The sequence below is a fragment of the Phyllostomus discolor genome, chromosome 2 (assembly GCF_004126475.2).
Source record: "Phyllostomus discolor isolate MPI-MPIP mPhyDis1 chromosome 2, mPhyDis1.pri.v3, whole genome shotgun sequence".
Classification (NCBI taxonomy): Eukaryota; Metazoa; Chordata; class Mammalia; order Chiroptera; family Phyllostomidae; genus Phyllostomus; species Phyllostomus discolor.
This window is the reverse complement of record NC_040904.2, coordinates 39,804,694-39,832,340: the sequence shown is the minus strand read 5'-3', so window position 1 is coordinate 39,832,340 and position 27,647 is coordinate 39,804,694. Positions and strand designations below refer to the sequence as shown.

Genomic DNA, 27,647 nt, shown 5'->3' with positions numbered 1-27,647 from the left:
ATGTGTAATGGATTAAGTCATTTCTTCTGACTACACATTTTAAATCTTAATTTCAGGGCAATAGAATATTTGAATATCTACAATTTAAAGAAAAGGAAAAGCAAAAATAATTATGTTTGTTTGAGTTAAAATAGTTACTAAAAACACTATGAAACTTGTGGAAATGGAAGGGCCTCTGGTCCAAATTCTACCTAGACAGGGATAGGGGATTTTCTAGGGAAGTAGCCCATATGCTGCATTGATGAGGCCAAGGTTGATTTTGGGGAAATAGGATGGGAAGGAGATAACACTTATGATGCCACTGATATGCATTGAGTTATGGGAAATGTTAAGTGAAGGGAACTGGGACATAATTTATATTTTATCTGAAAGGGGTTAGCAACCGGAATTATCTTAGAAATTAGTGACAGAAGAATAGAATCGGTTTTTTTAGTGTTGTTATTAAAAAATAAAACTGCAGAGAAATAGAAAAACAATTTTCCTTATGTGATGAGAAAAAATGCGAAAGTTGTCAACAAAACATTTTGCTTACTTGCCTAACTCTTCTTTCTCTTTCACAACTTCTCAGTGTGGAAGCTTGTGACAGGAGTACTGTTGAATCATTGTTTCATAGTTACCATGGAGAACCGTACCTGTAAACCTTGGTCAGCATCTGGATGAGGGCCAGCACCACATGTTAGGGGTTTACTTAGTGAGTACGGAGAGAGCAGAGATAGATGTTAATCCACATGAAAGCAGATTGCCTGCGTCACCTGCCTCTAAGACTTTTGTGCATGATTCCTATGCTCTCTTCTGTTCCCTGGAGCTCTGGGCAGGCCTCACAGTCCAGGCCTGTACACCTGAGGCCTGTGCACATTGGCATGTGGGCAGAAAAGGTGTCAAATGGCCAGCAGGTGTCAAAGACAATGCTTGAAAAATTGGGAGTTAGGCTGGCTCCTGCTTGAACCATACCTACAAGTTATATAACTTTCTTGGGCAAGCTGGTCACTGAGCCTCAGTTTTCTAAAGTGTAAAATGGGAATAATACAAGCACTGATTTCCTGGGGCTGTTCTGAGCTATAAATGAAAGAATGCACATCAAATGCTTAGCGTAATACCTTGCACCTACTAAGGGCTCAGGAGCTACCACCCATATTGTTGTGTAAAGTTCCTGTCATGTACAAAGTCCTCAATAGATGGTGTGTATCTTTGTAGACATTTTAAAAAGTCTTGTTAACAGTGAACATATCACAAATTCAACAGGTATTATCTCTGGGAATATCCATGTCTTGGTGAAGCAGAATCCAGAGGCAGAGGTGAATGGTTCCTAGTTACATAGGCAGCATGGCCTGGGGTTTAAAGTCAGAGTAACCAGCTGGAAGGCTGAGTCTGTTATTACTGGCTGTAGGACTTGGAGCAGGTACTTTCAATACCTTTGGACTCCAGCTTCCCTATCTAAAAAGGGGGGTGAGGATGCCCACTGCACAGAGTCGTGGAACTCATAGGTGATAAAATTCATGTGTAACATACAAAATAAAGTAAGATACTGTTTCATCAACTACCCAAAGGCCCTCACAGCCAGTCTATAACTCCTGCATCACTACTGGCTCTTTGTCAACTGCCCTCACTCTTGCTTTCCTTTGGAGGAAAGATAATTCCTTGAAAGGATGGCCTGCTTCCTCACCATCTGCTCAGTCCTTTAATGCCATTGAAACTAATTTTGATGTTTAACCTTGTTTTGGAAAATGATCTCCCATTTCACCATTGAATTGGTAAAATCCCAAAGCACAAAATCTAAAGTCCTTCCTCTTTGAATTCTCTGTAACATTTTATAGGATTACCCACATCAATAAAAACTGGTGCCAGTCCTTGAGAGGCTACTGCATGCTGCAGTATCTATGCTAGCCACCTGGCATACATGATATTATTGAACTTACACAGAACCTCTGGGTAGCAAGTATTATAGCCCCATTTTATGGATAAGGAAACTGAGGCACAAAGATGTCAATCAACTTACTGAATGTAATGTAACTGCCACACAAGTAGAGAGAGAGAGAGAGAAGAAGAAGAAGAAAGAGGAAGAGGAGAAGGAGGGGAGGGGTGGGGAGGAGAGATTGTAACCTTGTTAGTATTGCTGCTTCTTGGAGATTTGTCCTTTTCTATCTGAAATTTTTCTCTAGCCATTAAAATACCCAAAGCACTGTGTACCTTTCTTATGGCATTTATCTCACTCTTAACTCCTGGGACTTGATATAATTCCTGAGTAATTTGTAATCTCCTTGAGAACCTCCTTTAGCATAATGCATTGTTGGCACAACTTATTTTTTTTTTAACAAAGGGAACATTCCACAAAGAATCTCTCTTTGGACTGATAAGTCTGAAGACTTAACACTTAGTAAGAACATAAAAGCAACATCAACTCCTTCCCAGCTCATTTACCTTTATAACCAAATAACAGTGACCTTCTCAAGCTGAGTTTCCTTTGGATTAATCGGTCAAGAGACTTTTTCATAATATTGCAGGGGTACAGAAAGATAGCTGAAGAGACAAAATGTGCATGCTTTTCTTAGAAGGTGCAGTTGAAACTACCATTGCTGTTCTGATTAATGACAAGGAATCCCAGCCAAGAAGGGGTGTAATGTAATTTAGACAAACTCAGGGTAAGGTAATGCTCAGGAGAGAAATTAGAGCAAGTCCTTGTGATGCCCAGATGGACCATAAACAAGAGACAATGAGTATTGTTAGTTTTCTTGCTGACCTTTATTTAACTGAACTCTCTCATTAGAAAAGAGCTGCTTTAGCTTACTATTAAAATTGCTGTTTGTTCACCTGCTTTGAAAAGGAACAGGCAAGAGCAGGCACTGAGGTAGATTAATGGTTTGCCTACTTGGTACTTGTGCAGTTCTCCCTAATTATCTCTTCAGGTTGACAGTGATAGCATTTTTATATTCATATAATTTATAAATGTACATATTTTTAATGGGCAAAGGGCTGATGTGTAAGGTGGATGCAAAGCATAGTATGGAACACAATATTTTAAAGCAAAGTGTATTAAAATACAGAAAACCAATAGGTAAAGTAAAATTTCCATTTTCTGTAGGTGAAAATGATTGAATATAGGCAATTTCATGTGGATTGAGTTTTGACAAGACACTCAACTCATACAACTTTAGGATATACAAAATCCTATCATGTAAGTGACATTATCCCACTTAATAAATAAAGACAAAACTCAGAAAAGTTAAATAACTTGTTAAAGGACACATACTAGATGGATTTTGAACCCATGCCAACTTTATTTCTATTCCATAAATCTGTCTTTTCATAAAATATACCTCCTCTCCCCATGATATTTGTACGTAGAAGAAAAAAAAGAAGAAAGTAATGCATGTGTGCAACTATGTGATAAGTAAGTAGCAAAAGGTAAAAGCTGCTGAAGGACTTCAGAGACTGGACAGGTCGCTTCTAGCCTGGAGGACAAGGATTGGAAGGAAAAATGAGAAAGGAATGAGAGAAGGTTTTTCCCAGGGAGGCGGGTCACTGGAGAGTTTATAGGAGTGTGACAGATGAAAATGAAAGGGGAGAGAGAGTTTTCTTGGATGTTTCAAAGGGTTAGGCCACGAAATGGAGACATGAAGGTCTGATAGGTACATTTTAGGGGTGGCAAGTAGTACAGCTCAGTTGTAACACAGGGTGAAAGTGGGAGGTAAAGATTAGGCTGGAAATATATCTGGACAACACATATTGGAGGATAATGATGTCCCGTCTTGGGAAACTTTATTTGCTTGGTTAAGGGGCAGCCGCTGAGGGCTGTAGGGAAGTTCCATGATCAAGGTCATATTTCAGAACTATTTATTAGGAAGCAGCACATAGAAGAAAAGAGGGATAAGGAGAGATTCAAGCAGTTTTTCTCAAAATTTATGTATGATATATCTACCTAGGATGTTTGTTAAATTTCCAGGCCTTATAGGAAAAGATTCTGATTAAATACAAGTCACATAAATCAACATATTTTAAAAAAACCTTCCCAGGTAATTCTTGTGCAAGTGATTTCAGGATGGCATTTTGAAAAAAAAATCAGAGTAGTTGCAAGGTTGGTTAGGAAACTATTGTAATAGCCAATGTGTGAGAATGAGAGAAAAAAGGGACTTTGTTTATGTAAGGAGGAATAAAGGCATGCATGCAAAACACATTTTGAAGGAAGGATCAATAGGACTCCAGCCAATTAGGTCTATAGTTGGAGGAGAATTCAAAGACAATTGTTGGCTTTAAAACCTGGGTAATCAATAGCACAGTGAATAGAAACATGAGGCAGAGTGGATTTACTAGGTCTTAACTAGAGTTTAGTTTTACCAAGTAAATTTTGACGGGTAAAGATGGCAGCCACAGGAAAATTGTTACTAGGTAACAGGCAATGGGACTTTGGTTGGGGAGTAAGGCCATAGCTGGAGAGATGGTTAGGGGTGTAAGTTAGAGAATATTTTCAATTACTGAAAAAGTGTGAAAAAAGAAGAAAAGGGCACAGCAAAGAGAAAAGTTGGAAAAGAACGATAATGTAGGAGGGGACCTGGACAGTAAAACATAATTTTATGTATAATGAGAGAGAGAGAGAGAGAAATGAGGTCCATTGTTTTGCATGCTGTAGAATAATCAAGGGCCATGAGGACTGTAAAAAAAGACAAACTGGGTGATAGAGAGATTCTTGGGAAGTGTGAAAGGGCCATCACAGAAAAGCAAGTATGTCTAGAATTTATACACTAGTGCATTGAAAAGTGAATGGGGAGCAAGGAAGTGGAGGCAGTAAGTATAGACTACACTTTCACAATGTTTTTTGATGACAGGGAACTCCAGTCATGCTCCAGTTTTCCATAACCCCACCATCTATCCATTGTTCAAGTCAGAAACCTAACATTGCCCCTGGCACTTCCTTTTTCTTTACCCATCTGCTCTCAGATTTATCCCACCACTATTCTCTGATAAGACTTCCTGAACTTCTTTCCTCCTGCCACTTTTCTGCTGTCCCACTGCTGCCTGGTCAAAGCTACCATCACCTGGATTACTGCACTAGCATTTCAACTGGCTTCTCTCCATCCACTCTTGCTCTTCTCCATTTTGATCATCACATTGCAGCAGACATACTTTTGCAAAGCACAAATATCTTGCCAATACCCTGATTAATAGCTTGGATGGCAAACTCAACATGACCTGTAAGGTCTTACCTAGCCGGGTTCTTGTATGCCTCTCCAGTCTGGGGTCTAATCATGTGCTGTTCGATCCCTGCCCTCCAGCCATGCTGGCCTTCTGTCAGAGGCACTGTACTCATCTATACTCTGTGACAGGCTTAAAAAAATCTCATTTATTAATTTTTTATTGACTGTTTTTCACTAGAATACAAGCTCTGTAAAGACAGGAAATTCTCTCTCTCTGTCTCCCACTCTCTCTCTGTCTACACAAGCTCAGCATTTGACAACTGTTGAGTAAGTAAAGGAGCCCTGCTTGAGTCTTTGCACTCTGCCTTTTTTCTGCCTTGAACGCTTCTCCTCTAATTCCTCCTGGTTTCACACTTGCTTATTTTTCCACATTTATGCTTCTTTATTTAGCATCTCAGTTATATCTTCCTTGGAGAAGCTTTCCCTGACATCCTTGACTACATTAATGTCTTCAATTAAATAATCTGTTAACACTTATTACATTTGTAACTTTACATTTATTTGTGTGAACATTTGAACAGTGTCTTTCTCATCCAGGACTGTCACTTCACAGCTGGCAGTGGAGCAGCTCATTTCTGCTTTAGCTCAACACTGTATCCTCAACACCCATCTCAGTGCCTCATCCATAGATGTTGAATAAATATTTGATGAATACACGAATGAATAATTGAATGAATGCAGATGTGAAATGTGGACTGATCTTCTAAAGAGTAGCAGAATGGAGAAGAAATTTTTTAAAAAGTCACATAGACACTTGCACACATCCATAGATCTAGGGGAAGAATCTTGTAGTAAATGAAGCACCATCTGAAATCAAATTGCACACAAGGCTGCTTTTCATATAAACATATAAATTGGAGTACAACTCCTATTCATACCATTTTTTTTAGTTTCAGTCCTGCAGACACTAAACCTACTTGTCAGTGGAGAATGAAGCCAAGAAGATTGAGAAACAGGTTGCAGTGGACATTCTCTAGCCAGTGTTCTCTGCACCAGGGCTATTGTCTTTTATACATTCAAAAAGATATTCTCAAATTTGGTAACATATTATATAAGCCTTCTTTCTCCTTTAGGTATAAACTCTATTTCTCTCTCAACCTTTCTTTTGATTCATTCCAACAGAGAATTGATTCCTGTGCTGTTCTGTTTTTATATTTTTAAAACAAATAATTACCTTGAGTTATCTACACCCATATGGCTGTTCCCAAGCATCACATAGGATCAAATAAAACCACTAGGAAGTGAAGCTCCATGAGTCATTGATCATCCCCACAGACAGAAAGAAACTTGATCCACCCTTTTATAACTCTGCCTCTAAAGTTAGGTATTATTTTCTTCTGGCTGGTTGCTTTTCCTCCCTCAGTTTCTTCATTTGGAATATACTAGGAAATAAAAAAAATCCAAAGACAATCAATGGTTCTAGATTTACTATAGAAATACAATCCGTCTAAGGAAATAAACTATACTTTAGCTTGATGGAGCTACAAATTCTTCACATGGTCAGAAATTTTCAGATGCTTATGCAAAACCAAACTCAAGACATTTAAGAATTATTTCATAGGCGAGATTTACCAACTGCTTCCCTCTCCTTCTCACAAAGTGCCTTATAGGCAGTACCAGAATGATCCTCTGCATCTATGCAGAACAAGAAAGAACCTAGATTTGCATTTAAATTGCTGCTTATTTTTTAAATTTCTCAGAGTTTCACTTTGAAAGACACTTTACCTTTGTGAATAAGAGTTATAGAGCCAGGTGCTTGACCTTTTCCAGGTTCAGAGTGAAAATTTTCATAATAAAAAAGAGAGACTTAAAAAGTCTGACAAAACTAGAGTCATTATTTATAAAGTCCCGAACTATGTACAGAGGACAGTGAAATGCCCCAGATGCATGCCATGTAGTAAGAGCTGTATTTTGACAAAGTTCCAAATTGAATCCTCGTTTGATAGAAGCCCACATGGGTTGGTTTTGTAAATCATTTCCAATCAAAGAAAGTCTGTGAGGATGTGATTCTGTGAATAAACAGGCAAGATGAGAATTTACAAACCCTTCTTTCCTTCCTCTTGCCCTACCTCCACAACAAAGGAGATGCAGTGAACTTAATATTTGTGTAGTTTCTAGACCCCTACACTGCCAGTCAAGCAGCCTCGTAAATAACAGTAAGAAATCTACCTGACTTATCTAATATGCCTTTATGTCAGGGACCAGTGTGAAGAGAGGAGTGTATATCATCCAAAAAGTTATTTTTAAAAAACTGTATATCTTTAATATAGTTCTATTCACCTAAGAATTATAAAAAGAAGGTATGTGCTCTCAAGGAGTTTACAACCTAATTATCTGGGCTAAAAAATTATACTTTAAAATTAAGTTATGTATTTTACTTGCCTAGCTATACTGTTTTACAAGTTGAATGGATATGTTGAAAACTGAAAATGAGCTCCCATGTCCAGAATATCCCAGAGTTTTAATTTCACACTCAGTAAACCACCAAGATGACAAGAAACCTGCATGTGGGATTCATCTGACATTTTCCCTATTTAGTACAAATGCTAGCAAATGTAAACCAAAGCCCTCTTGTCTAGTAATATAAGCATCTTCTCTTTCTTTCCTAAGAAGTCAGCAGGCTTGACATTTTGACAGCTGATGTATTCCCTCCCCTCCCCCTGAGCTAAAGTTCTCACCCAGGCTCATCTGTCACCCTGGCTTTGATGAGGAGGGGGCTTAGGCGTTTGCTCCAGGAGGCTGTCAGACTTAAACTTAGCTTCGAATGAAAGGTTCTACCATGCTCTTTACAAAGATAGAGTAGCAGCTCTGGACAGACAGTAGAGAGGAAGGGATGGAAAACTGCCCCCTAGAGGCATCTAATATGGGCTCGAGAATAGAAAGAGGAGAGGTGAGAGGGCCGGTGAATGAGGAGTTTGCAAGCACAGGGCAGGTCCAGGGCTTTGTTATTATAACATTACTGTAACAGTCCTATGCAGCACTGTTTTGGAAGTGCATGATTTATTTGTTCACTTGGTGATTTACCCTCAGGTCAAACTGGACACTAAGATATCTAATACTGAATATATATTTATCACTGGTTCAACTCATCAAGAAATACTTATTGAGCATTAACTACTGTGAAGAACTCTGCTAGGCACTGGAAATACTGCGATGACTATGACCCAGTCCTTGACCTCCTGGGACTTATGATTTAATTGGGGAGGAATGGAGCAGATTAGTGAACCGAAGATCAGAACAGTGTGCCAACGGCCATGGTAGAACTATGCACAGAGTATTCTTGCAGCAAAAAAGAGCAATACCTCGTGAAAATGTTTTTTAAAAATCAAACTTTGAAAATCTGTGATGGCAACAGAAGAATTAAGAAACATCACCAAGAGCAAAGATGTGTTATTAGAGACCCAGGCTAGCATCATCCACACTCTGGTATTCCCAATTACTATGCACAGACACAAAAGTTGGACAGCGAAGAAGGCTGATAGGAAAATAATTGATTTGCTTGAAATACAGTGTTGGAGGAGAGCTCTATGAATAACCAGGACTGCCAGAAAGATGAAAAAAGTGAGTCTAAGAGCAAATTATGCCTAAAACATTGATGGAAGCAAAAATGCCAAAACTGAAGCTATCCTACTTTAGGCACATCCTACAAAGCTCCTGTGGAAAAGACAACAATGATGGGAAAAATAGAAGGCAGCGGGAAAAGAGGGAGACCAAATATGAGAAGGACTGACTCCATAAAGAAGCCATAGGCACGAGTCTGCAGGAGCTGAGCAGGGCTGGGCAGGACAGGACATTGTGGACATCACTCATTCATAGGGTTGCCGGATGTTGACATGTAACACACACTCACTGCTGTGGAAATGGAACTCTCCGCCCACACTGGTGAGGGCTAGAATGATATGTTTTTGATGAATGGACTCGTTTTACCATTATGTACTATTTCTCCTTGTCGCTTGCAGTTTCCTTGTTCTGAAATCTATTTTGTCTCATGTTAATATAGACACTCCAGCTTTCATTTGATTAGCTCTTCTGATGTATCTTTTCTCACCTTTTTATTCACCTTCCTATGTTGTTATATTTAAAATGATTTACTTGTAGACAACACAAAGTTAGGCTTTTTAAAAAAATTCCAATTTGATAGTCTCTTAATTGCTTTGTTTAGATGTTTTACAGTTAATGCAATTATTTATATGGTTGAATTTAGGCCTATTATTTTATTATTTGTAAACTGATTTTTCTTATTTTTTTATTCTTTCCTACCTTATTTTGAATTGTTTCAATGTTTCTTAATATTAAATTTTAATGTATATACTGTTTTTTGGATACAGCTCTCTTATTTTGTAGTTGCTCTGTGGCTTACTATATATATATCTAAACTTTCACAGTGTAACAAGTGGTAATATTACATCATTTCAAGTAAAATGTAGAGAGACACTTTACTGCCAAATATGTTCCTCCGTCCAAACGCTTATCGTCTCCATCGCTGACCTTTATGCTATGGTTGGTATATATATTATATTTATTTATCTAAAAAACTTTTATAAGAGTTTATTTGAGCCCTGCGTGGTGTAGCTCAGTGGATTGAGCGCGGGCTGTGAACCAAAGTGTCGCAGGTTCAATTCCCAGCCAGGGTACATGCCTGGGTTGCAGGCCATGACCCCCAGCAACCGCACATTGATGTTTCTCTCTGTCTCTCTATCTCCCTCCCCTCCCTCTCTAAAAATAAATAAATAAAATAAATTTAAAAAAAAGTTTATTTGAGCCAAACTGATGACATGAGCCGGGGAAAAAGATCTCAAATGCACCAGAGAATAGTAGTTTTGTTGCTTCTTTTATGCTTTGGAAAATAACGAGAGAATATAAATATTTGCACTTACAGAGATGGATTTGGGAAATGACAAAATATTAAAGGAAACACCCACACAAATACAGTCATTAGCAACACAACAAGTCTTCAAGGCTTTAAAATTTGAGAAGTTGTTTGGTAAAGGATGATAGTCAGAACTGATTAAAGGGAAGTTTAGCCTCTGTAGTAGATTAGCATTTGAGAGTTTCCCAGTAGTTTGTATGGAGGTGCTAATTTTTATTGAGCAATTAAATGAAAGTGAATGCCTTTGCATTAAGAAATTCATAATGTTAAATCTAGAATAACCAACTGGTGCTAATTGCAGATTTCATGCACACCTGGCACTGAAGTCGTGTTACAAGGTGATGCGTTCATTCATGCTCAGTTTACTAGCAATTCATCCCACGCAGTCACAGGCAGTGAAGACCAGTGATGTTGAAACTGGAGCCTGACAAGGTCGAGGAAAGGCCATCGGTTAAAGTTTTTTTAATACAAATCCATAAAATTGGGTTATCTCAGAAAAGCAGACATTTTCTTGATTTTTCTAGAATTGCCTCTTTTATTTTGGGTCTAATAAGAAATGATCAAATGTCACACATTTCAAGAAATTCTGTTTCTGAAGCTGGCCAGATGCTCAAACACCTTGACCTCTAACATAATACTTTAGTAATTAAATCACTTTTAAATTATATCTATTGAATTAACCTAGAGACATGCAATATTAAGAAATAAGAACCAAAGGAGATATTTAAACCAAATCTCTCAGTGTTGTAATACATTTATAATGTTTTAAGTTTCATCCTAGATAATAATAGTTAAGGTGCTGTTAGGTAATATGCATTACCCACATAATTTGTGCCAAGCACAGTGCTAACAGCCATGCACAGATTATCTCATTCAATCCTCAAAACCCCATGAGTAATGTACTATTACTGTCTACATTTCTGCTGAAGAAAGAGCAGGTTTAAAAAACTGGCAAGGGGAAGGTTTTCAGGGCCACAGAACTCGTGTCTGGATGCCACAGTATACTCTACATCTAGAGAGTGAGGTTTTCTTAATGAATAAATTGGCTGTCACTTAAGTCACTTCACAGGAGCTTAAGTCTACTTTTTCTTCAGGGAAGGAATCCATAAGGCCCCTGCATTGTTCACAGAGGAAAGAAAAATCTTTTCTTCAGATCTTCCCTTTACAAAAATTCCTGTAATCACTGGTAGCCTGTAGTCACTAAATATACTGAAAGATGGTTAATCTGACATTCTATTTATCAGGACTCTTTATGGCTGAAGGGAGAGTAAATTCCAATAGCTTACTAGTTCTTTGGCCTTGAGCAATATGATTAACTTTTCTACACCTCAGTTTTCTTATCTGTTCAATAGAAAGTATAATATCTACTACTCAGGCATGCTGTGAAGATTAAATGACAATGACAGTGAGAACACTATTACTTTTTAAGCTTTTTCTCTGTACCAAGTATTCTAACATATAATCACATTTAATCTTCAACCTAAAGAGGGATATATTACTATCACCAATTACCAGGGAGGAAACTGAGGCATGATAACATTTTAAAAACTTACCCATGGTCACATATCTATGAAGTACAAATGTGAGATTCAGACCAAATCTCTTTGTTCTTACAGCCTGCGCTTATCTCAGATGCTATGTCCTTTTCATATCACACAACCTCCCTGGGTTATAGAACATTCTGGAAATATTGGGAACTATTACTTGCATCCAATTTGTAGAATAGGATTATTTTATTATACTTTAATTATTTGAAAACATATACCTTGTAAGTGGTAGAGAGGTCACTGTTAACCAGACCATGAGACTAACCATGCTGATTTCAAGAGCAATAAATTAATGCAAATGAATGGTACATACATTGATCAGTATTGACTGATTCCTTGTGCCACACAGAATACTGGGGCTTGTATGCTCAGAAAAGGGGTATTGAGGCTAAATGTAATTCCAACCTGGTTTTGCCATCCCTTCTCTTATCACCAGGGGAGATCAGAGAAAATACAGGACATATTTATGCCCATTGTCATTTGTATAAATTTGTGAAGATATCTTTTTGAAAGAGAAGTAATCTTTTGGATAAATCAAATTTAGGCAAATTGAATTTTTATTTGCTTTGACATAGGTTGGAATCAGTGATGTGCATTTTTTCTCTTATGTAAAGAGGAGAAAAAAATCATCTTGATAAATCTCCTTGACTTTCTTCAAGGTGTTCAGTATCTTTCTGTTTAGAAAAAGTAATACAGTGCTATGACATAGAGCTGTGACCCTGAGGTTGAAAACCTTATGCTTGGAGCCTAATATTACCAATGGATTTTTATGGGGGGAAAAAGTATTGAATTCCCACATTCATTAATTTGACAACTGTTATATCAGGGTACAAAACAAAACCCCTCCTCTCATATAGTTTCTATTCTAGCAGGAAAGAGAGAGACAGACAATAAAAACTTAACATATGATATATTTTGGGTATAATTTGATATGTGATGGAGAAAAGTGAAGCAAAGGCTAGGGATGGGATTTGTGCAAGAGGGTACGATTTGAAATATGGTTTGCAGGGAACTCTTCTCTGATGAGGTGACATTTGGTGGAGACCTAAAGAAAGTGAGACACTGAATTATGTAGCTAGGTAGGGGAAGAATTTCCCCAGCAGCAGGCCCAGCAGAGTCAAAGGCCCCAGGCTTGAGAACATGGCAGGTTTGAGGAACAGCCGCCTGCAGTGCAGTGCTGAAGGGGGAGGCGGCAGAGGAGCCCGGGAGGAACCTGGGCTGATCACACATGGCCTGTGGGCCACTGTAAGGATCTGGCTTTGACCTGTAGCTAGATGGGAAGATGTTGGAAGCTCATGAGCAGGAGGTACTATGTCTAACTTCAATTCTGAAATGACCACTGGTGTTGGATATGGACCAGAATGTGTGTAGGAGAGCAGGGGGAGGCAGAAGCAAGAGGTCAGTGGTGAAAATATATGAAGTAATCTGAGAGCTGGCAGTAACTTGCCCAGAGTGGTAGCAGTGGGATGATGAGTAATTGAATTCTAGCTACAGTTTGAAGGTAGAAACAATGCAATTTTCTGTGACAAGTGAAGGGAATAGAAGATTCAAAGTGGACTTCAAGATTTTTCTTCAGCACAAGTGGAAGAATTGAGTTCCCATTTAGATGCATGGGGGGAAACTTGGGAGGACTGTGTGTGGAAATTCAGAAATGTGGTTGTGAATATGTTAAGTGTGCAATGCCCACAGTACATTTACATGAAAATGTTATGTAGATAGTTGAATATGTAAGTATGCACGTTAGAGGAAAAGCCCAATTCAGGCATTAGAATTTGTAAGCTGTTTGGGTGTGGATAGTTTTTAAGGTCTTGGGACTAGCTTGAATTCCTTTAGGGAGTAAGTATAGGTAAAGAATAGATTTAGAGCTGAGCCACAGAGCACCCCAGCATTTAAATATTAGGGGATAATAAGGAGCCAGAAAAAGAGATTGAAATATTATCTATCTATAAAGTAGCAAAGAGAATACACACACATGTACACACATACACACCTTTTCTAGGAAACTTGAATTAACAGGTAGGAGTCAGTCTCTGAGAAAAGATGAGGGTGCGTTTTTCATGATGTGCCAGAAAACCCAAGGAAGAAGGGGCATGACATTTCTGCTCAGTCTTTCTGGGACCAACAAATGAGTTTGGAATTTGAGGTGAAGGCATAGTGGGTTATATGAAGTGTGATAATGAGAAAGATGGTAATGTGATTGGGATAGGAGATATAAACTTTAATGATGTTAGTCTTCCTGTGACTGTTAATGCAATGTCTGTTTTGAAAAACATTAGCAACCCTACAGATGAATAATGAGAATAAAAGGGTGCGCTTCTTTCTCTTTTTTTCCATATGCAGGTATATATTAAAATTAGGGTTATATTGTAGATCCATTGTTGTAGTCTGCTTTTTATTCAATGTAATAGCAGGAAGATATTGGGAAGGTTCTTTTTTCATCATATTTTGATGACAGAAGAGAGGTGATAAGAGAAGGTTGTGTTAGTTTGTGAAATGTCTGGTCCAATATCACCAATAAAAGTAAAATGATGACTGTGTATATGAGAGAGACCGAGAACAAGGACAATCCTGGACTTGGTGACTTGTGTCTTGGTGACTGAATGATGACTGTGCCACCCTTGGGCACTGAAAAAACAAGAGGCTGAAGCTTTGCTTATTTTTTATGTCAGGGTGCATTCCTGAGTTGATTTCTGTATAGCTGGAGAATTGCTCATTTTTATTACTAGATGTACCAAAAACTGAAAGGGAAGGCTATGTGGAAATGCTTTGATTGATAGCTACCAATGTAAATAGGTGGCAAAATTAATTTGTGACAAGTAGGTTGTTTTGACTAAATTACTTGGTTTGGCTTTCCCCACAGCTTGCAGGCAACAAAACAATTGCCTCCTATGTTTTTCATGTTGTAGGCGTTTAGTCTAGACACACATACCATGGAGATTTAATATAGGGACCTCTCCCATAAATCTGTGAACATTGTGAAAAGTCATTTTAGTTTATCAGTAAAGTGTTATGAGCATGACCATAGCAAAATGACTTCTCCTCTTGACAACTTTTATGGCACAAATCGCTTCTATAATAAATGCTTGATCTGATTAGATTCAGAAGATATTGGTAAGACCAGAAACAGTGGAAGTTCTTTTAAAATAAATGAAATTAATGAAAACAATAGAAATTACATTCACTTGTAATCTGACCGCCATAAATAAAATGTTTGTGTGTGTTTCTGCTTGCGTCTTGCATGCTCTCTATGCATCAGTTCTTGACTGGTGAGCACAATTGGCTAGATAATGGGACTTTACAAGGTCAAGGTCACACATTCCACTGGACACATAGAAACAGAAAACTATGTCATAGCCATCGATTGCATCAGAAATTCCATACAGTTATTTCATGGACATGTGCTCTTGGTCACAGAAAGACTAGCATAGAGAGTTTCAGTAATTTTCATTACACTATTAGGAAAAATAGACACACAACTTTAAGCATAGGTGTCACACACTACAGGGCAACGATGTCAACTTTAAATGTGAATGGCAGCATATATACAGAAGCTCACAAATGTACAAACTCAACTGCACCAGAGAAAAAGCCCATTTAACTTTAATTCCAGTATTTAGCTGAAACAAACATACTGTAGTTCTCATTCACTTTTATTTCTAGTCAATACTTCATTAACATAGAACTTTTGGAAAAATGTTATATTATTTTTTAAATATTTAATTATTCCATGTATCTTTGCCACTCATTATAACTAAATCAATGCATCAGAACATGACATTTTTCAAAATCTATAGCTGCATCTTTACATGTCAGAGTTTGTGAAGTCTGTCAGAGAAATAACACAAGAACATGGAGAAATTCACTCACTATGTTCCTGCCACTTCACATCGAGGGTCATGTGCAATGACAAATACCAAAACTTTCACTATAGATCAAGTTGGGGAAACATTCGCTTTTGATCGTTGCATTTTGTTTAAAAACCTCAGCTGCTGATTTCCTGACATATCCTTCTTTGATTGAGCTACACAGATCCCATAATAAAGTACAAAGCAGTATAAGTTCCTCTGCAAATCTACTCATTATCCACTGGACTTTGGAACCCAACTGCCCCTCTCATCTTTCAAGGAGAATTGTGCTTTTATGCTGTTCATTAAAAAGAAAGAAAAAACAGAAGAAAAGAACAAGACAAAACATCAAGTTCATAATCTCTAACGGATCACCATTTTCATCTGCAGCCCTGACAGTTGTTGAAAAGCAAAAGCAGGAGCAGAGGGAAAGCCCCTTTAGTCTAAAACTCTTTCTCTGCTTTAGCAACACCATCCGTGCAAACAGCGTGGATCAGCCTTTCAACATGCAAAATGGACGGAGGTACCCAATTTTCTTTAATAATAAATTAAATACAAAGTAGTTCTTTATGAGGGAAATCCTTTGTAATCTTCCAATGTCCCCCTTTAAAAATTAGATTCTGGCTATCACAGCACATAGACCATGGGAAAAATTATTTATCTAACAGGTTTCAAGTCTTAAGGACAGCATCCTCTTTATTTTTCTTGGACCTTTTTGCCCCCCACCCACCAAAGTCTTCACTTAACCCTACTAACAGCCCAGCTGGCACCACAGATAAGAAGCAAACTGCTTTCTCCATGACCTCTAAGCATTCTACTCCACGGGAAAAGCAGCGTGGAATGCACACTCAGCAGGCACGGAGCCACTTTGTCCTCGAGGCATTTCTGCCATAAAACAATACTATCCACTGTGTTTTGCTCTAAGCAGATCCGTCTCCCACTCTCCTCTGCCCGCTTTCCTGCTCCTCACTCCGCACCTGGCTGCAATTCACGACCCACTGGGCACAAAGCAAACAAAAAAAGCAAGAAACAGCAACAGATCCCTTTGTTTGACATGCAAATCTTACCTCCTATAGTTGTCACATCTTCCTCAAAAGCCACGCTTAATTTTTAAGGACAGCGATCCAGATCCAGTGCAGTCCTCCAAAGAGCCACCGGTAATCATCATTACCTCTCGTGCCTAAAGCTTTTCTGGACCACTAATGTCACAACCCTTGCTAACTCATAGCTTTAATACTCCCAGCTCAAAATGTCTGAAAGAGTTTGGAAGGACAATAGGAGTGACTGGCACGCTAGACAGCCATGCTTGAAATTAGTTATCTGAAGCTCTGTTAGAGCTGCTTCATACTGTTTTTAAAGCGTACAGGAGGTAGGATTATTAGCCTATGATAGGCATGCTGTTTCTGTTTTTATTAAATACTGTAATAGGCTGTCTGTTAGCAATGCTGTGATAGGTCTAGCACGCTTCCCCACTGCTTTCGAATTCTTACATTAAAAAGGGAGAGAGGGCTCAGACGTCCTTCCGGGACTGACAGACACCACCCTGCCTACTGGATCAGATTTCCAAATCCTCTTTCACTACTGGAGAAAGCATTCCTTTTGCAAATAGGTATTTTTACTCCGAGAGTGAAGTTGGGAGTAAATACTCTAGGATTCCCCAAACAATTCTCTCACTCCCAGTAAGGGACTGCTACTCTTCTGTCACAAAAATAAGCATTCTCCAGAGTTAGGTAAGAGAATCAATCCCAACAGGAAACATTCTCATCATCACTGAGCTAGGATTCAGCATATTGCATTTTGTATAAAACTTCAAATTAGACATCAAATGGCCAGAATGGATCATGAGCACATTTATTGTTTCACGATGATGGACAAAGCTTGTGTTCCAGTTAGAAGCAATCACATGCTGTGCACTACTGTGCAAATGGTGGGTTGAGGGAACGTGTACACTACCTTGATCCCCTTTGGACAGTCTTGATCACGGAAGGTCCAAGAGGGGTTTCTTACCATTGGTCAAAGACAAGGGTATTATTTACTTCCTTGAAATGCTACTCTGAAAAGTGCTAAGTACTTTTCCAAATAAGGAAGTAGAAGGAAAGTTCTTGGTAGCTCACAATAACATAGAGAATGTGTTACACTACAAGTGCCCAGATTTAGTCTTTTTCTTCTGCTGGTCTTTACTCCTGCTACCCCAGGAGGGATAGTTTGTAATAGTTACTATAGAAACTAAGTAGTTCCTCCTTAAGGGAGAGGCTTAAGGAGAATAGCAGATGGAATAAGAAGAGAAATGGAAATGTAGAATACTGGCCTATAGAATTGAAAATGAGGTGCGATTAACAAACAAAAACTACTGCAAAACAAAATCTCAAGGGAAATGGTTATTAATCACCACTATTTAATTACTAATAGTTTTGTGATCTAGAAATACTATTATGATCATAGTATCCATTATTTTATTATAAGAGATAACTGAATATCTGAATTGCTCAGTTGTCTGATAAAGAAAATATACTTCTTTTCTTCTTTCTGGTTTTTTTTTTTTTAATTCTTGGTTTGGGTTTGAATATGCCCTGATTGTTTTTTAATTTTACTTTTTACTTTACTGGTCATAATTTTTTTCTCAGGAATAAGGTGTGATTTAATGAAAAAATCTCTTTGTATCACAAACTGTAACACATTTCATTCTGATTGGGTATCTTTATAGTGGTTCTCCTATATCCCCCAAATCAGAAAATACTTGTAATTGTAATTTCAGAAAATAATTCTGTTCCCATTATGTTTGTAAGACAAAGAAGACTTTTTTTCAAATTTTCAGGTCTTCAAATAGAAAAAAATAATATTTTGTGTTATGTCCAAAATCTTTCACCAGCCTCATAATTCTATTAACTATTAGCCCCATAAACTATTTCTTAGCCAAGGAATTAAATGTTCAGAGTTGTAAGGAGTCTGGGAAGAGCAAAATTATTGTCTTTAGTTCCTCAGTTTCACAGTTTGTAATGTAAGTATTCCATCCAAAAATTTGGATAAGGAGTATTTCAGGGGAGAAGGGGAGTATTCCAGGGGAGAATGATATTCTCTTTATAAAATGATGGGAGAATAATATTATGAGCTGTATATCCCAGTTTTTTTTCAAATGTAATAAGGGTTTAATTGACAACCTGACAACCTAGACACCATTAACAATACCACAAATAATTTGGGAGACAGAGACAGAGAGAGAGTGAGAGAAGAATTCCCCAGTTGGATACTTCTCTCCAATATTAATGTGATTAATTCAGAAGACAGATGCTAATGACACAAGAGATAAAGATAAGATTTTGTTCCTGGGATGAAATAAGAGGGATTGCAGCAAAGACACTCAGTGAAGTCCTTGAAGAAGAAGAAGTCACTTGACCTCTCTGAAGATGAAGGAGTTTACTAGAAAGGGCTGTTCAGATGGGGGTTGGGGTGGGGTGGGAGATGGTTTGTTGAGTAATGGCAGAGGAGCAGAAAGTGAAGGAGAGAAGCTGAAGGGAGGGAAAGAAGAGGAAAAGATCTATGAGGGAGAAAGGAATTTCGTAAGGTAGCATCATATTCGAAGAGGACACAGGCTTTGAAATAAGGAGGCCTGACTTGTTTCCATTAGTCTATTTAAGCCTCAGGTAAAATGGAATGAAGATAATATATATGTTGTAAGACTGTATATGATAATCAGACAAGGTACGTGAGAAGGTAGGAGTAAAGCTCTTTGCTGGTTATCACTGAGCAGGAAGTAAAAGGGAGAGGAATTCTTAAAGAGGGGGTAAGTGGCACACTAGGAAAGAAGAGGAGAAAAGAAAGAGTAGAACGAAACCCCTGGCCGGCGTAGCTCAGTGGATTGAGCGCGGGCTGGGAACCAAAGTGTCCCAGGTTCGATTCCCAGCCAGAGTACATGCCTGGGTTTCAGGCCATAACCCCCAGCAACCGCACATTGATGCCTCTCTCCCTCTCTCTCTCTCTCTCTCTCTCTCTCTCTCTCTCTCTCCCCCTTCCCTCTCTAAAAATAAATAAATAAAATCTTAAAAAAAAAAGAAAGAGGAGAACGAAAAGAAGGCATGATTAGGAAAGAGAGTGAGGGAGGGGAAGAGAGAAGAATGCCAGCTGTTAAACATATAAGATAGAACCTCTTGTTTTTGTTTTGCTTTCTCCCAATAACTATTACTTTAATTCCCTCCCTAATAATGAAGTTTCAGATAATAATGTGTCTTTAGAGCTCACCTCTTCATCAACAAGAGAAACCTATGCTGAATTTGTTAAAACCATGTTCTACCATTTCAAAAACAGCTGATCTGAAGATTGAATTTAGTAATTCTTAGCATTGTGTTTTTGGATGGCTCCCTGGAGAATGAAGTTTGGGGCAACAGAAGGCTAGAGCTGGAGTAATATTTCAGAACTATATTACCAGACACATTCAGCAAGAGTACTCTGTGCATCTGTAACTTGATAACATTTTCAACAGCATCTGCTCTCTGAATGCACATTAGAAACGAAACAAAACAAAAAAGTGCCTTGTTCTGGAAAGAATTTGTGTATGTTAACAAATATTATGTTGAGAAATAGAGTCTGGGCCAGCATGATGTGAACACATACGCAGAGAATTTTCAGTTTACACGGACAGCCCTCAAGTTAAGTGGTTTAATGAATGGGACGATGAATGCGTAATTTCATTATGAGTCATCGCTATTAAAATGAAAATTTGATAGATACATAACCAGAAGGTGTAGCTATCTGTTACAGCTACAAGTGCTAATTATATTTTGGAATATATAATGTATGCTCTGAGTAATACAGAGAACAACGTTTTTTGCCCTGTTGTGACTATTTAACTAGGAATAACAGGATAGTTTAGAAAGTGCTTCTTTCCTGTTACAGTCTTGTAAAAGCCGAAGCCAACTCACTTTAAAGTCCCAATTTAATTCATAAAAGAGACATTCTATAGGCAACATTTGAATTCTTAGCCCTAAAAAGTAATTAAAAGAAAGCATTTGAAGAAATTCTGACATAAAAGCTTTGTGTCTGATTTCCAAGTCACAATGAAGTGTCTGTCATTTGTCCACCACTTTTCATAAAGATTTTCCTTCTGATTAGAGATTTTTAAAAAGTTTACTAATGAGCCCTGGCTGGCATGGCTCAGTGGATTGAACGCTGGCTTGGGAACCAAAAGGTCACGTGTTTGATTCCCAGTCAGGGCACATGCCTGGGTTGCTGGCCAGATACTTGGTTGGAGGTGTGTGAGAGGCAATAGATTGACTTATCTCTCACACATTGCTGTTTCTCTCCCTTTCTTTCTCCCTCCCCCCTAAAAGTAAACAAATAAAATCTTTTTAAAAAGTTTACTAATGAAGTGACAATTTCTAAAGCTTTACATTTATAGGGTAAATTTGCACACATTATATTTGATCCTCAGAACAAAGTTATTGAGTGGCAAGGCAAATATCAAGTGTCATTTACATCTGGAGAAACTGAGGATGACAGAGGTTAAATGATTTATCCCAGATCACAGCCAGTAAGTATGTCTTCTAACTCATAAACCAGTGTTATTTTACTTCATGAAACTTTATATCTGGCTCCTTATACTTTACCTAGAAATATCTAGAAATATAAGCACCAGAAGAATTTTTTTAAAGTGGTAAAAAAGGATAAATTGGAGCTTACTGGCATATATTTTTCTCTTTCTATCTGGCAAATATTCATGCCTGGTTATTTACCTTTTATTTTATAGCTCTTTATGTTTTCAAGGTAGCCGTTGGTAAACATTTTTAAAAAGATAAACTATAGATTTTCCCAATTCTTCTAACTGCAGAATCGACACAGAATATAATTCTACACTAATGGTGGCAGCTGAACAGGACTCTCTGATCTATGGGCTATAAGCACAAACTCATCTAGTGAGGCTGTGATTTGAATCATCTTCTTGGATTTTTTATTGCGTATCTGTCTGTCTTCATTAAAATTAGGATGGAAAATCCTGCAGGAAACCCCTCCTTCTGTCAGCAGTTAATCCTGTTTGCAGGTTTCAGTGAATTACCACTCTGTATGGGTGGGGTTGAAAAGGAGAAGGGGGTAGATAATAATATAATATACACATTAATTAATTTATCTGAATTTACAGACTAGGAGAAATATGCTCCCTACTATGCCCCTCCCACCACCAAACCCACTGAGATGCTGAGCCCTGGACTAGATACCATGAGAAATCACTGGCACAAGCTAGCTTAACCAACTTTCTGAAGCCATCATTCTGTGGCTGAGCCATTGCACTTGGCAGACGGCTTACTGGGCTGCATTGCCATTCTTCTGAAGCCTGTCAGAGTACTGGACATAAATCAGCTTTAAAATAAAACATAAAATAGAATATTGACAGTTGTTGGGATTGTATTTTAATTTCCTTCCTGGGGCCTAGCTGCAACCCTCCTGTTTCCTGGAAACGTGTGCTACCCTCCAGGCATGTCTATGTGCAGTCAGTGAGAAGATGATTGCTGGTTGATGTTCTTCTTATTAATGCTGTGACTTACGGTGCTGCAGTACTATGTACCCTCCATGCCAGTAGATATGGTACCTGCCGCTTTCAATGTAAGTTAATTAAAACAAAGCTGTCTTAAAACCAAAACAAGACAAAAGAAAGAAATCCCTGGTATGCAGAAGGCCTCAAAGGTTGGGTACAAAGGACAAAGATTTATATGTTTGTTGGTGTTTATATTCAGTTGTATATTTTAATTACCCACTTTATGTTGCTAGATTTTTAGGGTGGGATAAGAGCCATTTGACAAACAAAATGCTTTTCAGCAAGTGTGTGAACATTTATTGTAAAAGGTCCTGCTTGACAAAACTATAGCAAAATCCTTGTAAGTCTATTACATATTTGTTAGTTGGGGAACTTCTATTTATTTAATGCTAGACATCTAAGAAAGTCTTAATAAATATTTGTACATTTCACAATTTACTTAGAATCAGAAAATGGATGTAACCAAACAGATTTGTATACTGAAATGTATTTGTAAAGGTACTTTTATCAAGGGTATTGGTTAGATATGATGGTAATTTCACTGCATGCTGTTTTACCCCCCTTAAAAACAAAACACTTTAATTCTCATTATAGAAGTGACACATGCTCATGATTGGAAAATTAGAGTATACAGAAAATATAAACAAATGCCTCCTGTGACTCCAAATTCCACAAGTATTTTCTATTTCTAATGTAAAAAATTTGGATTATATTGCATATATAATTTTATATATTTTATCATTACCATGTCATTTTGAAATCTTCAAAATTTTTTTTCCCTCACCCAAGGACATTTTTTCATTGCTTTGAGAGAAAGAGAGTGGAGGTGGGGGGTGGGGCAGAATATCAATGTGAGAGAGAAACATCAATCAATCGGTTGCCTTCTCATACATGCCCAGCTGGGGATCAAACCCATGACCCTTCTGTCTATGGGACCATGTTCTAACCAACTGAGTCACAGCAGCCAGGTGTCTTCAAATCTTTTTAAGTAGGATGCATAATATTTTGTGATATGGATCTTTTCTAATTTATTTTTTAAATCCCACTGTTGAACACACATTAATATAATGCTTTGCTGAAGGTCTTTTCAACAAATATTTGTCTACATATCTGGTTATATTTATTTAGAATAAATTTTCATATCTGTAACATTGACCTGCAATATCTGAACATTCCAAAGTGGGGGTCCCCAACCTCTGGGCCAGAGACCATTAAAAGTTCTGGCCTGCTAGGAACCAGGCTGCACAGCAGGAGGTGAGTGGTGGGAGCAAGTGAGGCTCCATCTGTATTTACAGCTGCTCCCCATAGCTCTCATTACCACCTGAGCTCGCTCTCTTGTCAGATAAGCAGCAGCATTAGATTCTCATAGGAGTGTGAACCCTGCTGTGAACTGTGCATGTGGGGGATCTAGGTTGTGTGCTCCTTATGAGAATCTAATGCCTGATGATTTGAGGTGGTGATGCTAGTGCTGGGGAGTGGCTGCAAACACAGACTGTCATTAGCAGAGAGGTTTGAGAGAAAGAGGGAGAGAGGTATAACAATGTGAGAGAGAAACATTGATCATGCATTATGGTGACTGCACAGAGACCATAATAAATCGATTGCTTGCAGACTCCTATCAAAACCCTATCATTGAGTGGCAAGTGCCAATTAAACTACATCTGGTGACAGGCTATATAGCCATTTTCCCCCAGTGGGAAACTTTTCTTCCACGAAACTGGTCTCGGGTGTCAAAAAGGTTGTGGACCATTGCTCTAAAGGCTCATGGTATGTATTGCTAAGTTGCTCCCTTAAAGGGCTGTTCCATTTTGGTAGTTCCACCAGTGAGATGTGACCTTGCCCAAGGCAGGGTAGTCAGTGTGGCAGGAGAGGATGCTTTGTTCCTTTCTTTCACACGGAGGCATTTATTAGTTTACATTCTTTTGCTTTGGGACTGAAGTGGAAGTCAGGTGTCATATGACAAGAGGGGAGAGAAAGGAGGCAAAGGAAGGTTACTAAGGTTGGAATTTTAATTTGTTTCCTGAAGTGGACATTCTCACTTTACGGAGAGTGGAAGTGAAGAACTACTACAAAATCTGAGGCTCCATTCACGATGTTCTTTCTGTTCAGGGCAGAATTCCTTCCCAACCATGTCTTTTGAAACCTGGAGTACTCTTACTCCCAGGGAATTCTGTTGGATGCCAGAGAGACACAAATCTACACATTAATTCTGCTCTGTCCTTCTGGAAAATCAATTTGCTTAAAAATTCTGAGAGCAAGAGTTCTGAATTTTTGTGTTCTGTCAAGTTTTTAGCACAAGCTTAATTCAGTAGAATTAAATTAGGAGTTTTTCAGATAACCTCAGCAAACAGAACATTTTTATGAGCTCTGGAAGTCATTGGAAATCTGGAACTTTCTTTGTCTTTAGGGAACTCTGTGGTATTTGTCAAATTGGACAGAGGCCATGTCCTCAGTGAAAGCCAGGGAAGCTAATACGGAAAGGTAGAGCCATAAAGACAGCTATGTTGCTTGCTATAAGAAAAAGGAGTTTGATACTTTTCTGAGATTCAGTAATTTTTTGATATCACACACACAAAAATGTTCCACACACAAATCAGATCAATATCCTGCTAAAATGTATACTCAACCAAATGTTAATTTACCCAAGCACTCATGTTTTATTTTAATTTTTGCCAGAAAAGTTACTCAAATTTTGTGTGTGTGTGATAATGCCATTTTTACTTTAGTTTTTTTAAAGCATACTAATTCTATAGTTATGTTTTCAACTGGGATCACTGACTGATAGTTAAAAACAGTACACCCTTTGTAAGCAAGCTTGGAATATCAGAAAACATGCAAGATAGTAAAGGACATGCAGGATAACCTGAAATCATCAAGACATGTGTCAGAAATGACATTCCTAAAGCTTACCACAAAGCACTTACTTGATAGCAGCAGCAAGGTTTGATAGCATGGCCCAACTACATCTAGTAAATAAGAAACAGCACTCAATCAAAAAGAGTATAAAATAGACTCAGATATTTATTTAAAGTATGGGTCTATTGTTATGGAGATGGAAAATGACCTTTTTTGTTTTTTTCTTGTGCAAGAAAACACTAGATATTTCATGAAGCCATTACTTCTGCAGGGAAATTTAAAAACCAGTCATACTATTTTTAAATAAAAATGTCCCCAGAATTTTGTCAACAAAAAGAAAAAGTCATGGGTAGCTTTACTATAATGCATTGCATTATACTTCAAACAAGCCATTCACAACAGCTTAACATGATCTTTAACTTCAAAATGTTATCTTTCCCATGTCCTTTGGAGAAAGACACTCATGGAATACAAGATAATTGGTTGAAACTTAAATGTAGAAATAACTAGGTGGTGACTTTGTGAAAATTCGAAGTGAAAAAACTAACCCTTTATTAGGACATTTATCAATCATGTGCTAGAAAATTGCCCCAATAAGCAGAAAAAAAAACTGTGATGTCAACAAAATGCATGGTAGCCCCAGAATTGTAGAGTAGAACACTCACATAGTCATAGAAGCTTTACACATGGGGGCCTTGCATGTCTGAACCGAGGAGAGGTAGCATAGGCAAAAATTGTGCTGCTGAATGTGTGCTTCAAAAAATTGAGAATACCCCTACTTTTTACCTTATATATTTTTTCTTTTAAAAAATATATTTTATTGATTATGCTATTACAGTTGTCCCATTCCCCCCCATTTATTCCCCTCTGCCCTGTATACCCCCTCCCACCCACATTCCCCCCATTAGTTCATGTCCATGGGTCATACATATAAGTTCTTTGGCTTCTACATTTCCCGTACTATTCTTAACCTCTCCCTGTCTATTTTGTACCTACCATTTATGCTTCTTATTCCCTGTACCTTTTCCCCCACTCCCTCCTCCCCTCCTCCACTGATAACCCTTTATGTGACATCCATTTCTGTGATTCTGTTCCTGTTCTGGTTGTTTGCTTAGTTTGTTTTTGTTTTTGGTTTGTTTAGGTTCAGTTGTTGGTAGTTGTGAGTTTGTTGTCATTTTACTGTTCATAATTTTTGATCTTCTTTTTCTTAAATAAGTCCCTTTAACATTTTATATAATAAGGGCTTGGTAATGATGAACTCCTTTAATTTGATCTTATCTGGGAAGCACTTTATCTGCCCTTCCATTCTAAATGATAAGTTTGCTGGATAGAGTAATCTTGGTTGTAGGTCTTTGCCTTTCATGACTTTGAACACTTCTTTCCAGCCCCTTCTTGCCTGCAAGGTCTCTTTTGAGAAATCAGCTGATAGCCTTATGGGAACTCCTCTGCAGGTAACTGTCTCCTTTCCTCTACCTGCTTTTAAGATCCTCTCCTTCTCTTTAGCCTTGGGTACCTTAATTATAATGTGCCTTGGTATGTGCTTCCTTGGGTCCAACTTCTTTGTGACTCTCCGACCTTCCTGGACTTCCTGGAAGTCTATTTTCTTTGCCAGATTGGGGAAGTTCTCCTTCATTATGTTTTCAAATAAGTTTTCAATGTCTTGCTTTTCTTGTTTTCCTTCTGCCACCCCTATGATTTGGATGTTGGAACATTTAAAGTTGTCCTGGAGGTTCCTAAGCCTCTCCTCAGTTTTTTGAATTCTTGTTTCCTCATTCTATTCTGGTTGAATGTTTATTTCTTCCCTCTGCTCCAAATCATTGATTTGAGTCCCAGTTTCCTTCCCTTTGCTTTTGGTTCTCCTTATTTCATTCTTCATAGCCTTTGCTTTTTCCTCTATTTTGCAACCATACTGAACCATTTCTGTGAGCATCCTGATTACTAGTGTTTTGAACTGTACATCTGATAGGCTGGCTATCTCTTCATTGCTTAGTTGTATTTTTTTCTGGAGCTTTGATCTGTTCCTTCATTTGGGCCATTTCTTTTTGTCTCAGCATGCCTGTTACATAGTAAGGGGCAGAGCCTTAGGTATTCACCAGGGTGGGGCAAGCCATATTGCCACACTGTGGTGCTGTGTGGGGGGTAGGGGTCTGAGAGGGAACAATGAAGCCCACTCTTCTCTCTGCCGGCTTTGAGTCCCTCCCTACACTACCCACATGCAAATTGGGCCCTTCTGGTGCTGATTCCCAGGTGGGTTGGTTTATGTATGTTCTAGGACTCTATGGGTCTCTCCAAAGAACTGTCCTGTGAGGTTGGAGTATCTCTTACCACCTCAACTCCTACAAGTTTTTTCAGTCAGAGGTGTTGAAGCTTTATTTTCCTGCACTGGAACCCTGGGTTGCATGGTCCGTCTCACTCCTCAGTTGTTCCTCCTGGTTTACACGCATGTGAAAGTGGGATTGTCTGCTCTGTCAGCCTCCACCTTGCCTGCCCCCATCCTCCAACTGCCACCTTGCTGCAGGTCCTCTTCACTTGGCCACCCGTCTCTGCTCCTCCCTGCCTCTCCTACTGGTCTGCATGAATGTTTCTCTTTAACTCCTTGGTTATTAGACTTCGAAACACTTCAATTTTCTGGCAGTTCTGGTTGTTTTTTTTTCTAAATTTGTTGTTGTCCTTCTCTTGGTTGTATGAGGAGGCACAGTGTATCCACCTATGCCTCCATCTTGGCTGGAAGTCCCCTACCTTATATTTTTATGCTAACTCCAATGTTAGTGATTGTTCATTTTTATGTATTTTTTTACTTACTTATTTATTTATAGA

The 27,647-nt window shown here is 38.3% G+C and overlaps 1 protein-coding gene across 2 annotated transcripts in view; it reads right to left on the bottom strand.

Moving 5' to 3' along the window:
* The window catches only part of KCNMB2 (potassium calcium-activated channel subfamily M regulatory beta subunit 2), a 337,204-nt gene that overhangs the window by 220,828 nt on the left and 88,729 nt on the right, over window positions 1–27,647 (bottom strand). The window contains exon 1 of one of the 2 annotated variants that reach the window (XM_028505295.2): window positions 16,519–17,000. The exons of the other annotated variant lie outside the window; for it this stretch is intronic. The gene's annotated coding sequence lies outside the window, so the exon portion shown is untranslated. Of the gene's footprint in view, window positions 1–16,518; window positions 17,001–27,647 lie in introns of those variants that run through there. 2 annotated transcript variants of the gene reach the window in all.